The sequence below is a fragment of the Lycium barbarum genome, chromosome 5 (assembly GCF_019175385.1).
Source record: "Lycium barbarum isolate Lr01 chromosome 5, ASM1917538v2, whole genome shotgun sequence".
NCBI classification, from domain to species: Eukaryota; Viridiplantae; Streptophyta; class Magnoliopsida; order Solanales; family Solanaceae; genus Lycium; species Lycium barbarum.
In genome coordinates, this window is record NC_083341.1 from 26,486,668 (window position 1) to 26,500,904 (window position 14,237).

Below are 14,237 nucleotides of genomic sequence, written 5' to 3' on the forward strand. Positions count from 1 at the left end.
TAACAAAAGAGAAGGATCCACAAGTAAAAGACCTTAACCTTTGGTCTAAGGGGAAGATGTGAAAATCGTCAGTAAGTCCAGTTGGAGATTTGAAACCCGAATAGTTAGCATGGAATATAAATACGAAATGAGTAGAATGATTTCTGAGCTTAGCTATTGTTGATAAAGAAATCACAGAAAAGCTATGAGATCATGCCCAGTAATGTGCCACAAGGGCAGTGTTATTGCACGAGACTCTAACCTTTAGGGTGCTGGTCAAAGATTTAGCACACAACAGTACTATGAGTATTTTAGGAAGTATCTCAGAAAGAAATCAAGTATGGGTAGTTTAACTCACGTCGAGGCAGATAAGAGAACTATGCTGAAAGAAGTACACCACTTAAAAAATCTTAGAGTTCGATTTTTGGACTCTAGGGATGGTGACACTGTTATTCAGAATAGGGTTGAATCCTCCTTAGTAGCCGAAGTGAAGGAAAAGCGGTTTAGTAATCCCTACTTATTGCTGTTAAATGAGGGGATTCACAAACACAAGACTGCATCTTTTGAACAAGGGGGAGATGATGGTCCTTTGAGGTACAGAGGCAGACTTTGTGTTCCAGATGTAGATTGGCTCAGAAAGCGGATTACGTCTGAAGCCCGCAATTGCAGGTATACCATTCACCCAGGTTCCACAAACATGTATCATGATCTTAAGAAGATTTATTGGTGGAACGACATGAAAAAGAACGTAGCAGATTTTGTGGCTAAGTGTCTAAATTGCCAGAGAGTGAAAGCCGAGCACCAAAGGCCTGGTGGGTTGGCTCAGAATATAGACATTCCTATCTGGAAATGGTAGATGATGAACATAGATTTCATAACAGGTTTACCTCGCTCTTTTCAAAAGCATTATTCAATTTGGATGATTGTAAATCGACTTACCACGTCAGCTCACTTCTTGTCAGTGAAGACTACAGATTCAGCAGAGGATTATGCCAAGTTGTATATTCAGGAAATCATCGGATTGCATGGGACGCCTTTGTCCATCATTTCAGATCATGGTGCTTAGTTTACAACGAACTTTTAAAAATATTTTCATAAAGGATTGGGCACAAGGTTGAACCTCAGCACAACTTTTCATCCTCAGACAGATGGCCAGGCAGAGCGTACCATTCAGACTCTTCAGGATATGTTGAGGGCTTATGTTATCGATTTTGTAATTGGGATGATCATCTACCCCTCATTGAGTTTACTTATAATAACAGTTACCACTCTAGTATCCAGATGGCACTGTTTGAGGTCTTGTATGGGCGGATATATAGGTCACCAATTGGTTGGTTTGAGTTTGGTGAAGCAGAGTTATTAGGGCCAGACTTGGTTTATCATGCTGTGGAGAAAGTCAAGTTGATCCAGGAGTGGTTGAAAATGGCTCAGAGTCGCCAAAAGTCCTATTCGGACGTGCGGCGTAGTCACGTAGAGACCCAGAGTTCCAAGTTGATGATTGGCTGTTTCTGAAGGTTTCGCCTACGAAAGGCGTTATGAGATTTGGGAAAAAGAGGAAGCTTAGTCCCCGCTATATTGGGCCATATAAAATCCTGCGAAGGATCAGGCAAGTGGCTTATAAGTTAGAATTTCCACAAGAATTAGCTATTGTACACCAGTGTTTCATGTATCTATGTCGAAGAAATTCATGGGAGACTCGTCCCTGGTAGTTCCTACGGAGATTACAGGGGTTAAAAATAACCTGTCTTACAAAGAGATTCCAATGGCTATTCTTGATTGTCAAGTTCGCAAGTTGAGAACTAAGAAGATTGCTTCGGTGAAAGTATTACGGAGAAATCAGAAAGTTGAAGAAGCTACGTGGGAAGCCAAAGAGGATATGAAGCCTAGATACCCCCATATCTTTGAAGAGTAAGCAGAAAATGTTGAAGGTAACTAACCTTTTCTTTCAGACCTTATAGTAAAATCTCCATGTCTTTCAGTATTTAGTCAGTCCAGTATTCAGTTAGCTCATTATGCAGTCAGTTCAGTGGATATTCTGTTTAGTACCTCAGCAGTTTAATAATCATGTATTCATTCAGTTCAGTAAGCATGTGCTCACGTCAGCTTAGTGATCACATGTCCCAGCTAGTCAGTTTCAGGTATCCAAAGTTATAGAGCAAACCCTGTCGAAGTTTCCATAAAATCTCAGAATTAGCCGCAGTTATAACTAAGACCATCATTCAAGGATGAATCCTCCCAAGGGAGAGATAATGTAACACCTCGGTTCCCCAGACTAAGGTACGACTCATATTAAGAGAGTTAAATGAAATTTAGAAGGTGTCCCATTTTGCGAAAGTGGTTGAGGGTCCTACTTCGGGCAACCATAACCCCATGATTATTTGGGAACTTGGAAAAGTTCCCTTAATTAAAGTTGTAGTGCATGCAAAATACCTTTACATCCATAAAAATATCAGGCCAAATGGAGATCATAGTAAAAAGTTATGAGCATCACAAAAACGCTCAGAGAGGCAGTCCACCCCGCAATGGCCATGGGCCAATGACACAAGAGGTGTTTGTGCATCGGCCATGAATCGTGGGCCCATAGCGTGCAAATATACTCTCTAACCAAAGTTTGACAGACACCCCCCTATGGCCATGCATCGCAGACCCAAAGCGCTTGGGGTGGGTTTTCGGGTCAGGTTTTGGGTTTTTGCGTTTTTATGCATATTTAAGCTTGGGGTTCATTCCCTAACATCCCTATACACGAAAAATCATCCTAATGCAAGAAAGAACAAGTCCCAAGCCCCAAGAGCCCTCCAAGGTAAGTTCTATGATGATTCTAGGTTGATTTCAAGTCTCTAATCCCTTTCTAACTTGAGTAAACCCTTCTAATAGATAGAGTTGGAATTGGAACATTATTGTTGGATGGGGAAACCCTAGAACTCGAAATCAAGAGGATTGAACTTCAAAAAGGTAATGCTTCTACTCTCTAATCATTTATAGTTATAAATTGATGAGTTATTGGGAGAATAGTAAATGGATTTGATAAAAAGAATTATATGAACTATGCTAGGGTTTTGGATTGTTGACTTGGGATTATTGTAATCATATGGGTAATGAAAAATGGCATTAGTGTCACACCCCAACTAGAGGAACGTGCAGGCACCGACTATTTCTCGCCTCGGTAGGCAAACCCGTCCCTTATGAACAACCAAACAATAAATAAACTAAACCTAATCACCCAGAATTACATAATAAGTCTAACATAAATAGGTAAATATAATAAGTGCGGAAGATATATCGAATCCCAAAATCTGGTCTGAATAGTACAAAAGCCACTACATAATGTCTAGGAATTACAAGTCTCAAATATCCATAACTATCTAAATGATGGAATATAAAGACATGAATAGATAGAGTCATCCAGGCTGTGAATCCATCCAAGTGCTCACCCTAGAATGCTCGTGAAACGGCCTCAGGACTCAGTCACAAAGTGCAGAAGTCGATCTGGTCACAATTTCTACACTAAAAAAAGAATGCAGCATGGTAGAATAAGTATAACAACACGTACTGAGTAGGCATTATAGGCCAACAATAGTTAGATAATCATATATATAAGAAAGAGACTGAAAAAGTAGACATGCTCACAATCAAATATAACTCGACACAGTCCAAAGTATCAAATCCAGTACCAAATTACTAAGTCTAGTATATCACCTCAAATCCACTATAAGTCTAAAACACAATCCCAAGAACCACTATCAAGTACACGTATCACCAAAGATTAACCAATAAGTCCAATACAATGCCAAAAGTAAATATGAGATGAATGCAATGCAAATGCAGTGATACACACACGCTTCGGGCGGAATATCTTGTCGCCTCGACAGTCATGACCCATAGGGGACCGCTAGGTCCATGTACCTGTTGTGGCGCATAGCCCGATCCAATAGTCAATGTTGCGGAACGTGCAACCCGGTCCCAATCAATGTTGCGGTACGTGCAACCCGATCCAAGCAAGTGTTGCGGCGCGCAACCCGATCCTAATATAGGTATAAATGAGTGAATGCATGATAACAATGCCAAAAATAATATATGAATCAATGGTGACACACATGGACACATATCTCAATCACCATATCAATTTCATAACCTTTCTTTCTTTCCCAACAACCTTAAATAGTGATAAAAATGCTCTCCGAAACATAAGTAATCACTAAGCATCAACTCTAGAATCAATCACGTGGCGACAAGCCAACAACTCACAAATAAGCAACATCTCAATAGAACACAATAAGGCGACAAGCCATAATCAACAACAATACCAACCTAGGTATTCCATCCCAACTCCATACCCAAAGGTTTAAATGCTTTCTCCAATAATCACTAACTCTACATATGATTCGCTAACTAAAGTCTAACCAAAAGGTAAGTCGTAACCTACCTAGAAAGCTGAACAGGAGCCACGAACAGTCACACCTTGGCCTGCCCTTTCGTAGTGCATCTAAGTACTCAAAGTCTATTTAGAATCGAATTTTATATTAAAACCAAAAATAACAACACCCATATTGCTAGACTTCTAGTTAGGTCAAATTATAACCCAAGGAATTGGAGAAGCGGGCCCACAAGAGAAAAATGGGAAATTGAAGGATGGCTGCAATTCAAACTCTAGGTGATCAAACCCACTAATTAATTGCTAAAACAACTCAAGATTAAGCCTAATTCGGATTTAAAGCAAAACCCCAACCCTAATTCTTTAATCCTTATATTAATCACTAATAATATAAGAAATAAGCTCAACAACAAGGAATCCATCAAGTTCTATGGTTATACTAGTTAATTTTACCATCAATTTCCATTTTAGAAGTTTAAACCCATTTCAAGAAACTTATCATAAGACACATCTTCTTTATTTTGATTCTAATGATTCTAAGCATAGATTAGGGATCTAGGAAGGTAAATGATAAAGTCTAGGGTCATAGATCTTACCACTAAGAAGATTCAGTCCAAAAGCTAATCAATTCTCCCAAAGTGTGCTTAGAAAGTGATGAAGGGAAATGACAGGGTTTAAGGGTTTTAACTTGAAAAAATGAAATAGAAATCTGCCCGACATCGGTTGCAGTGGTCTGACCACTACAGCATACCAGCTATGGTGACAAGGTAGCAACTACAGTGGTCCACTCACAATCCTCTAAGTCGTTGTAGCATCACCCACTACCGCTACTGCGAGTCCGCTACGACAATTGGTCGACTGCTATGACGGCTCGTCACAAAATCACTACACCCATTATAGCTATCGGTCCCTTGCTACCGCGGGACCACCAAGGCAGTTCTGGTGTCGCTGTGGCGGACACCGGACACCAAAAAATTACTGGTTTTTGACAATCTCCAACCCGAAATTTGACTATCACCCGAGGCCCCATAGATTCAAAACAAACAAGTATACAGGTATAAAAACACGTTATAAATTCATCTACGGCCTCAGAATTTCCAACGGAGATCTATTTGACCAAGTCAACCCCCAATGGCCGAAAGCCAAGTTTCCAACCCAAGTCCCAAAATGCTACCAAGTGCCTTGGGAACTGAACTAACCTTGCTACCATAGTCATAAATGACCATCCAGACCTCTCAGAATTGACAGAATTTCAAAAATGTCGGTTTACCCAAAAGTCAACTTTAGGTCAAATAAATCCCACTTTAAGGCTCAAACCTCCAAAAGTCACTTTAAAACCCGCCCGATGACCTCGAGAATGGGTTAACAGGGGTAAAAGTGTCAATAGTACTATAACGACCAATCAGTTCGTAACAGTTAGTTATATCTATTTGGGATTGTCGAATCACCTAGAAGTAAGAGAATGGGAATTGGGTGAAGAAAAACACCATTAGTAAGGGCTATGAAGCTCTATGCCTATCAAGTGTTTGATAAAATCCTTAGATGACCAAAGCATGAATATTATTGCTAATATGGAATCCCTCTGACTTGTATTGCTATAGATTAAAGTTGAAAGGGTTAACAAATGTTGTATTACGCTCAAAAGCCACGATTAAGGTATGTGAGGCTAACTATCTACGTTTGGGAATGTTAATGATTCTCCCTATGCCACATTCTTTTACAGCGTTACGAATTGCCTCAGAAATATAGTTAAGCTTAGTTCCTTGAATAGTTGCAAAACTTCTATTCTCTAATTTCATAATTCGTTCATGACTTTCATTCCGAACGCTGTGAGCTCAGTACGTAATCAATATAGACTTGTGTTTGATACCCATGAGTCTCAGTCTAGAATACCCAGCATGTTTATAAATAGTAAATCTTCAAGTCTCATAATCAATTCATGAATACATGTCTCGGTCTAGTAATGTAAGTATTCTAGAGTTATGCATTACAGCATGATCCTTAGTTCCTTAATATAAATTGTTGAATGTTGAATGCCTATAAATAGGCATAAGGCCACAGATTTTCATGCTTATACTTACGCACAAGGCCACAGATTTTGCATGCTTATAGTTAGGCGCAAGGCCACAGATTTTGCATACTTATACTTTGGCACAAGGCTACAGATTATGTATGCACATATATATTGTGCCATAAGGGCACAGACTATGATTTTAAACAGGTGATTCTCTATTTAGAACAGGAAGTATTCATATTTTTACCTCTTTTGTTCATTGCAGTTATCATTTTCAATTTCAGCACGTATTGCATGTTTATTGGTTTGGGCTGCCCTTTCCCTGAGCACCCCACTTACAGTTCTTTCTTTCATTTGCTTTACATATCAGTGCAATTTAAATGTACTGACTTCCCTTTCGCCCTGGGCTTGCTGTAACGATTTATAGGTTGACGATTCTGCTAGGTAGGACATCTCGTATCAGCTATTGGTGAGCCCCAGTCTTTCGGGGCATCATCTCTCTTTTCAGTCTTTATAGTATTCCAGTTAGTAAGGTATGCCGGGGGCATTGTCCTAGTAAACCTTTAGCATTTCAGTATTCTTTAAGGCCTTCATAGACCATAGTTACAGTCAGTCAGATATTTAGCAGGCTTTTTGCATTAGCCTTGTCGGCTACTTATTCAAACTTTTAGGCTTATGCAGTATTTTCGCATTTATGATATTTCAATCAGACTTTTAGTAGACCAGCATGTGTTAGTGTTATTTTCGCATTCAATATGTTTTGATGTCACGTGTTGATTCAGCCAGCCAGTTTGTTCGCTCGGTCACTTGCAGTCAGGAACCGAGTGTTGTGTTATCGCCAGGCTATGGTTCGGGGCGTGACACTTTACATCTTTTGGCTTTGGCACAAGTTCCCAACTTTGATTTTGTTCTAATGCAGATATATCTTCATCCATTGCTCTAGTTCATAATAAATTTGGAGATGCTTCTTGAAAACTTTCAGGTTCTTTGGCAGATTCATCCTCTGTTGTTATTGCGTTAGCATATGATTTTGCCTCCGAATCCGTTCTGACTTTCTCGGCTAAGATTGTGGAGCTTGTACTTCTACTTCACTTGTCTCAATTCTCAAATTGTGGCTAGTGAATAACTGATTGCCCAAAATTATGAGTTGCACCTTGTTCAGTATCGATGTCTTCACTTGAACAAAAATAAGCAATTTGCAACTTATTTTTCAGATCAGTTTATTCTGGTAATATCTCCTTCTCCGAAGACCTCCATGAAGAGTTCTAATCAAATACAAGATGTCGTGATGTATAACACCTTCCAGTTGTAGGGTTGCAACATTTCCACCCTTATCTTTGATTATCATAGCATACAAAAATACATCTAACAACTTTCTTGTCCAATTTGCTACGTATTGATCTAGTATAAAAACATAGCAGACAAATTTAAATACTCACAAATAGCTGACATTAACTTTCATATTCTAAAACTTCTCATAAGGTGAAAGAAAACTTAACCTTTCTTGAGGAAGTTTGTTGATGCTAGCAGGTGTCTGTTGATGACAAATATTGCAGTCCTCATTTCTTCTACCCAAAATCTTCCGAGGACATTCTTGGCATGTGACATAGTACGACACATTTATGCCAAATGCCTATTCTTTCTCTCTACTACGCCATTTTGCTGAGGCATGTAGGCGCAAGTATATTGATGACGAATTCCACATTCTCTTAGGTACTGGAAGAACTCGATTGAGCTGTATTTACCTCCATTTTATGTTCTTAAACAATGAATTTTTTTTCTTCTCTTTTTTTTTTTTTTTGGTTAAAACTCAACGAATTTTCTTGCCCACTTCTCCCTTAACTTTTTCTTCAAACTCTTTAAATTTACAAAAAGAATCAGATTTTTCTTTCATAAAGAAAACCTATACATACTTGGAGAAATCATTGATGAAGGTCACCATGTAATTCATTCCACCAATTGATAATTGCTTGACCAGTCCAAACACATCAGAGTGTACTAATTGTAATGGTCCATTAGCTTTAAATTTGGACTTTTCAAACGGCACATGATGCTCTTTTTCGTACTGGTATCCCATACAAACGGTGTCTATTCTTACTTCAAGTAGAGTAAGACCCTTGATCATCCACTTTTTCATCATCACACTTAGTTTGGAATAACTCACGTGAACCAATAACATGTGCCACAAATCTACGGTCTCATTATTTCTTGTCTTTTGTGCATATGTAGACATCGCATAAATTGAATCTGATCTACGCCTCATCATAATTAGATTTTCTAAGTTCTTGAGATCCCGATATACCTTACATCATGAGGACCCAATAGAACATAGTTTCTAGATCTTGTTAATTGTGACATTGAAAGTAAGTTTTTCTTCATACCCGAAACATGATAGACATTTTGAAGGGACCTCTGGTTGTCACCTTGTTGAAGAGAAACTACCATCTTAACAATATTACTTATCGTTATCCTTGAACTATTGGTTGTCATCACAACCCGACTTCCTTTATACGCTGTCAAGTTCTAAACTTTTGCTTATCACCCGTCATAAATCAACGATGCAGTCATTCTCATGATCAATTGATTCATATATTGTTGTTGTGAGTGTTAAATCCTCCTCTTCTATGGAAAAAAATGCTTCAACATCCCAAACATCTTCGCTTTTCTCATTTGAATTTGAGGTCACAACATTACTTTCCACAAACATCCCTTGAACCAGCAATCGTTTTCCATATGACCCTTCAAACATCTTCGCTTTTATCATCTGAATTTGAGGTCACAACATTACTTTCCACAGACTTCTTCTTAGACCAGCAGTCTTTTTCCGGATAAGCCTTCTTCCCACAATTGTAACAGTTCCTTTCAAATATTCTATTGTTCTCATGGCTCCTCAAAGCTCTCTTTGAGCGAGAATTTCCATCTCCTTGAAAATTGCTCTTCTCAAATCCACCAGCAGCATGTTTCTTTGACATTCTTGCTTTTGTTTGTGTAGAGTGCATCTTCTTCATTCTTAACTGAAGCTTCTGCCATTTTCTTCGTCGTTGCTTCTTGGCTAGCAAGCAGATTTTTCAAGTTCAACAAGTGATGGTTGATTTGGCCATCCCTGCACTGCAGTAACAAATCCTCTGTATTCAGTCCTCAAACCATGGATAATAATTTTTTTTACCCTGGTTTCCCCAGTTGGAGCTGTTGAATCTAAATCTGAAATTTCACGGCATATTTCCTAAACTTTGTGGAAGTATTTGGCAATCTTCATATCATGTTGAGCGGTTGATAATAGCTCGATCTCCAAAAGTTGCAGCCTTGCATCATTCTTCTTTGAGAAAAGTGTAGCAGGTGTGTCCCATGCTTCTTTCGACATTTTAGCATCACGAGCATGCTCCAACACATCTTTACCAATTGGTGTTTTGAGAGCAAACATATCTTTGTCTGCTTTGATCTTCCACTTCCTCAACATTCCATCCGCATCCTCTGCCTCTGGTTGTGTAACTTCACTTCCGTTGACAACTTCTCAAAGATCTTGATCTTGCATATAGGACATCATACACGTTGCCTTTGTATTGTAATTCTGGTTACTGAGCTTTTTTATTCCGCCAACTACTTGAAGATCATTCATAGTGCTGCTTTGATACCAACTGATGAACTCGACACAATAGATATTTCAATTATTAGAAAGAAAATAAAGGGAAGAAAGTAAATTCTGTTGGCAAAGAAAAGTGGCTGGATAATTTATTCAATATGCTTTTTGGCCGTATATAGGATTACATTTTGTTGGAAACATAATTCCACTAAACCACTAACAAGATTTCACTAAACAAACTCCCATAAATTTTAGGAAGCGTTATCTGCAACTCTAGAAACTAGGAAAATTACGTGCAACAAATTAACAATCCAAAGCTAAAAAATAGCTTTACTGGAGACTTAGGAAAAATCAAATTGGGACTGATGTTGTACGACTTCAATATGATTCGCTACGTGAACTTGTCTGCTCTATTTTACATAGCAAGTGCATTTTAGGTGCATTCAAAGTTTTGCCCTAGGTGCTTTTAAATGGTTGACGCTTCGATAAAATCATTTATCTTATTTGAACCAAAAGTGAGAATTTTGATAATTTTGTGATGTTTTGCATCAAAACTTCCTGTTGTGAGCTACATCACCACATACTAGAAGAGTTATTCGTGTATTAAAATCTACATAACTTTTGTCACGACCCATTTTGCTTAAGCTGCGCGGGCACCTATCCTTCCCACCTCGGTAGGCGAACCCTTAACTCAACATTCACAACTAATTAAAAATCGCAGAAGAAGTAAAATAACGTAAGTCTCATAATATGATATAAAATAAACAAGTGCGGAAGTAAATGAAATCCACCTCAGTATCTGGTCTGGTCATATAAGAGCATCTAAATCCAAATACTAAAAGTCTGAATAATGATACATAAGTAGTCTCAAATCATGTCTCAGAATGGAAAGCAGGACATAAGTAATAGGAGAGTCTTCTAGGCCAGCGGACGTCATGCTTACTCTGGAAACTCGAGTGGAAGCTGAAGAGTCGATCAGCCACGGGCAGAGGCGGATCCAGGATTTAAATTTTATGGGTTCAATCTATAGATTTTTAGCATTGAACCCATTATATTTTTAAAGTTAGGGGTTCATATCTACTATTTATTGCAATTTTAATAATTTTTTACACATAAATTTAGGCTCCGCGTCTAAAGTTTGGGGTTCAGTTGAACCCCAACCTTATAGGCTGCATACGCCTCTGGCCACGGGTCAGAGAAGTAGATTCGACCTGGTACTCTGCATTCATAAAGAAATTCAGCAAGTGCAGGTCAGTACAAACAACAGTACTGGTAGGCATCATCGGCCGACTAAGCATAGTTAACACAATTCAGAAGATAAGGCAGATAAGCAAATAAACCAACCAAGCATATGACAATATAATCGTAACTGAATATCCATCATCACCTATGTAAGCATCTAAGCCCCAATATAATAAGTCTGAGTATATCTGATCTGAACCAATCACCACAATAGAATCATCACAGTGCAATCATCAACAACACAATCGTCACAATACAGTCATCACAACATCTCACTCAAGTCATAATGCAATGCAGTGCAATAATGGTATGAATATGATGTCATGCCATGCAAATAAGGTGTACACATGTACTCCGGACAAAAATATCGACGTCTCGGTAGCACAACCCAGCGTGACTCGCGAAGTCTAAGTGCCACCCGTCCCGGATCTTTGCCCAACAAACAGACGGGACCCTGGCTTATTACTCATAGGGGAAGTCTTACCTACACCACCCTAGGGGACCCGCGGAGTCCATGCACTAACAACGATTCCGGGATAACATCGGAATCAGCCATGCAACAATGATGCCCGAATATAACCATCGGACATCGGCCTCCTCACAATCACTCAAAAGAGTCTGTCAAATATCAGTTTCACAAATCAACGATTCCGGAATAGAACCTCGGACATCGGCCTCCTCACAATCACTCAATTAAAAGAGTTCATCAAAATATCAGTTCATATAATCAACGATTCCGGAATGGATCTTCGGACATCGGCCTTTTTACAATCACTCAAGTAAAAGAGTTCATCAAATATCAGTTTCGCTCAATCATCGATACCGGATCTTCTCCAGGTATTGGCCATTCATGATAAATATGAAAGAATGCGTGCACTGCATATGTCAATCACCAACAGTCGAGTTCAATATCACAAATACAACAACGGGTATGCCAACAACGTATCACATCACAATACCAACAGTGGGTATGCCAACATATATCAATAACTCAAGTACCAACAGTGAGTATGCCAACAATATATCCAAGTACAAATACCAACAACGAGTATGTCAATCCTATCCGAATCAGGACAACAAGCAGAATTCGCTAACTACCAACTACACATGGCATCAAGCCAACACAATTGAACAATCAAACACACACAACGGGGTGGCTAGTCCCAACACACATCAGGGCCCAATCTAAGGAAATATCCATCCCAACGTCACACCCAGAGGTTCACATGCTGTCTCCGACATTATAATCTAAATATGTGATTCGCTATACAAAGTTTCACTAAAGGTAAACCATAACCTACCTGGACTGTCGAACCGCAACACCAACAAGCCACTTTTTTGCCTTGCCCTTCTTCTAAAGCTCAGAACCAAAGTAGTCTAAGCATAATTGAACTCTATATTAGAAATCATGATGAATGATACTAATATTGCTATGATATCAATTAGGTCCATTTTAACCCTAAAAATTGGGGAAACGGGACCACAAGGGCAAAACGGAAAATTCGCGGGCAAAATGCAAAATTAAGTACTAGATGATCATAACCCAATCACTAATTGTTGATTTATCTCAAGAATTGGCCCAAATCTGATTTCAAGTAAAAACCCCAAAATTGGGTATAAACTCTAAGTCTTAAAATCCGAAATTCAATGTTAAAAGTGAAAGATATAGGATCAATAGACTTAGATTCATCAAATTTTAGCATTAACGTCATCAATTTATCATGTATGACCCTAAGGAAAAGTTTCCCAAAACCCCCTTCCAAATTCCATTTCTAAGGAAATGTTAAAGTGAAGGGAAGAATCTAAGATGGTTGTGATTAAGGAAAAGTAAAGGATTGAGCAAAGTTTACCTGCAAGAATTTCTTCAAATTATCTCCAAGAACAGTTTCTCTAAGCTCCGATATCGAGACATAAAATAATGAAGGTCTAAGACTTATTTAAGACATATTTAATGAAATGTCATTGCCCGTCACCGCCACAGCGGTTGGAGTGCCGCTACGGCGGCCGGGATACCGCCGTAGCGGTATGGTTCCTACAGCATATCACCGCCCCAATGGTCATCACACCGCCACAGCGGTGCCGCTAGGGCGGCTCTGGTGCCGCCATTGCAGTCACCAGACACCAGAATCCCTCTATTTTTCTAAGTTTTCAACCGAATTTCTGGGTTATTCCCGAGGCAATCTGCTCACAACCCGACCACCTAAACCTATACAAAAATGCACTGCGAATGCGCTCGTGGTCTCGAAATTCCCAACGGAGGTCTCGTTGGCTCGTTGACCGAGCCAACCCCCGATGCCTTAATTTTCATTTCCCATCCAGTGTACGAAATGCATCCGAATGCATTGGGAACCGAACCTAATGCACAAACAGGTTCTAAACGACCCTCCGGACCTCTCAAAATTGACAAAATTTCAAAAAGGTCTATTTGCCCAAAAGTCAACTTCGGGTCACTTTCACTTTAAAGCCTATATTTTCACCAAAGTTTCCCGAATCCGGTCTAGACACCTCAGGAAGCATGTCAACGGTCCCCTCAGGTCAAAAGGGAGCTAATCAATGCTCGAAAACGGGCGAAAACGCCGAAAGGACTATAATTCGTTACAACTTTATACATTGTTTAGTCACAAAAATAGGAAAAAGTAAATTGCACATAAGATCAAGCATAAATTATACAATGTTTGGTTGGTCTTTTTTTTTTTTTTTTTAAGATAAAACATAATATTGCTAATAAAATATTTGATTCATGTTTTTTGTTTTCCGCCAAACTAATACATATGAATAACTAAATATATCTATGAAAGAGAATGGAGTTTATTAAATAAATTGCAAAGAATTGATTCGCTCGTGTGTACACACACATTATAGGAATTGTTATGCTCATTAGCATATATTTTAGACTAGAACTGCGTCTTTCGGATAACCTACCGCCACTGGTGAAAAGTGGTTTGGCTGGTTTGATAAGGAGATTTAATCTCCATTTAAAGTCTAGCATTATGAAAACAATGTTTAATTGTTATATTGTTTTTAAAGTCAATTAGAAATTTAGATATTCT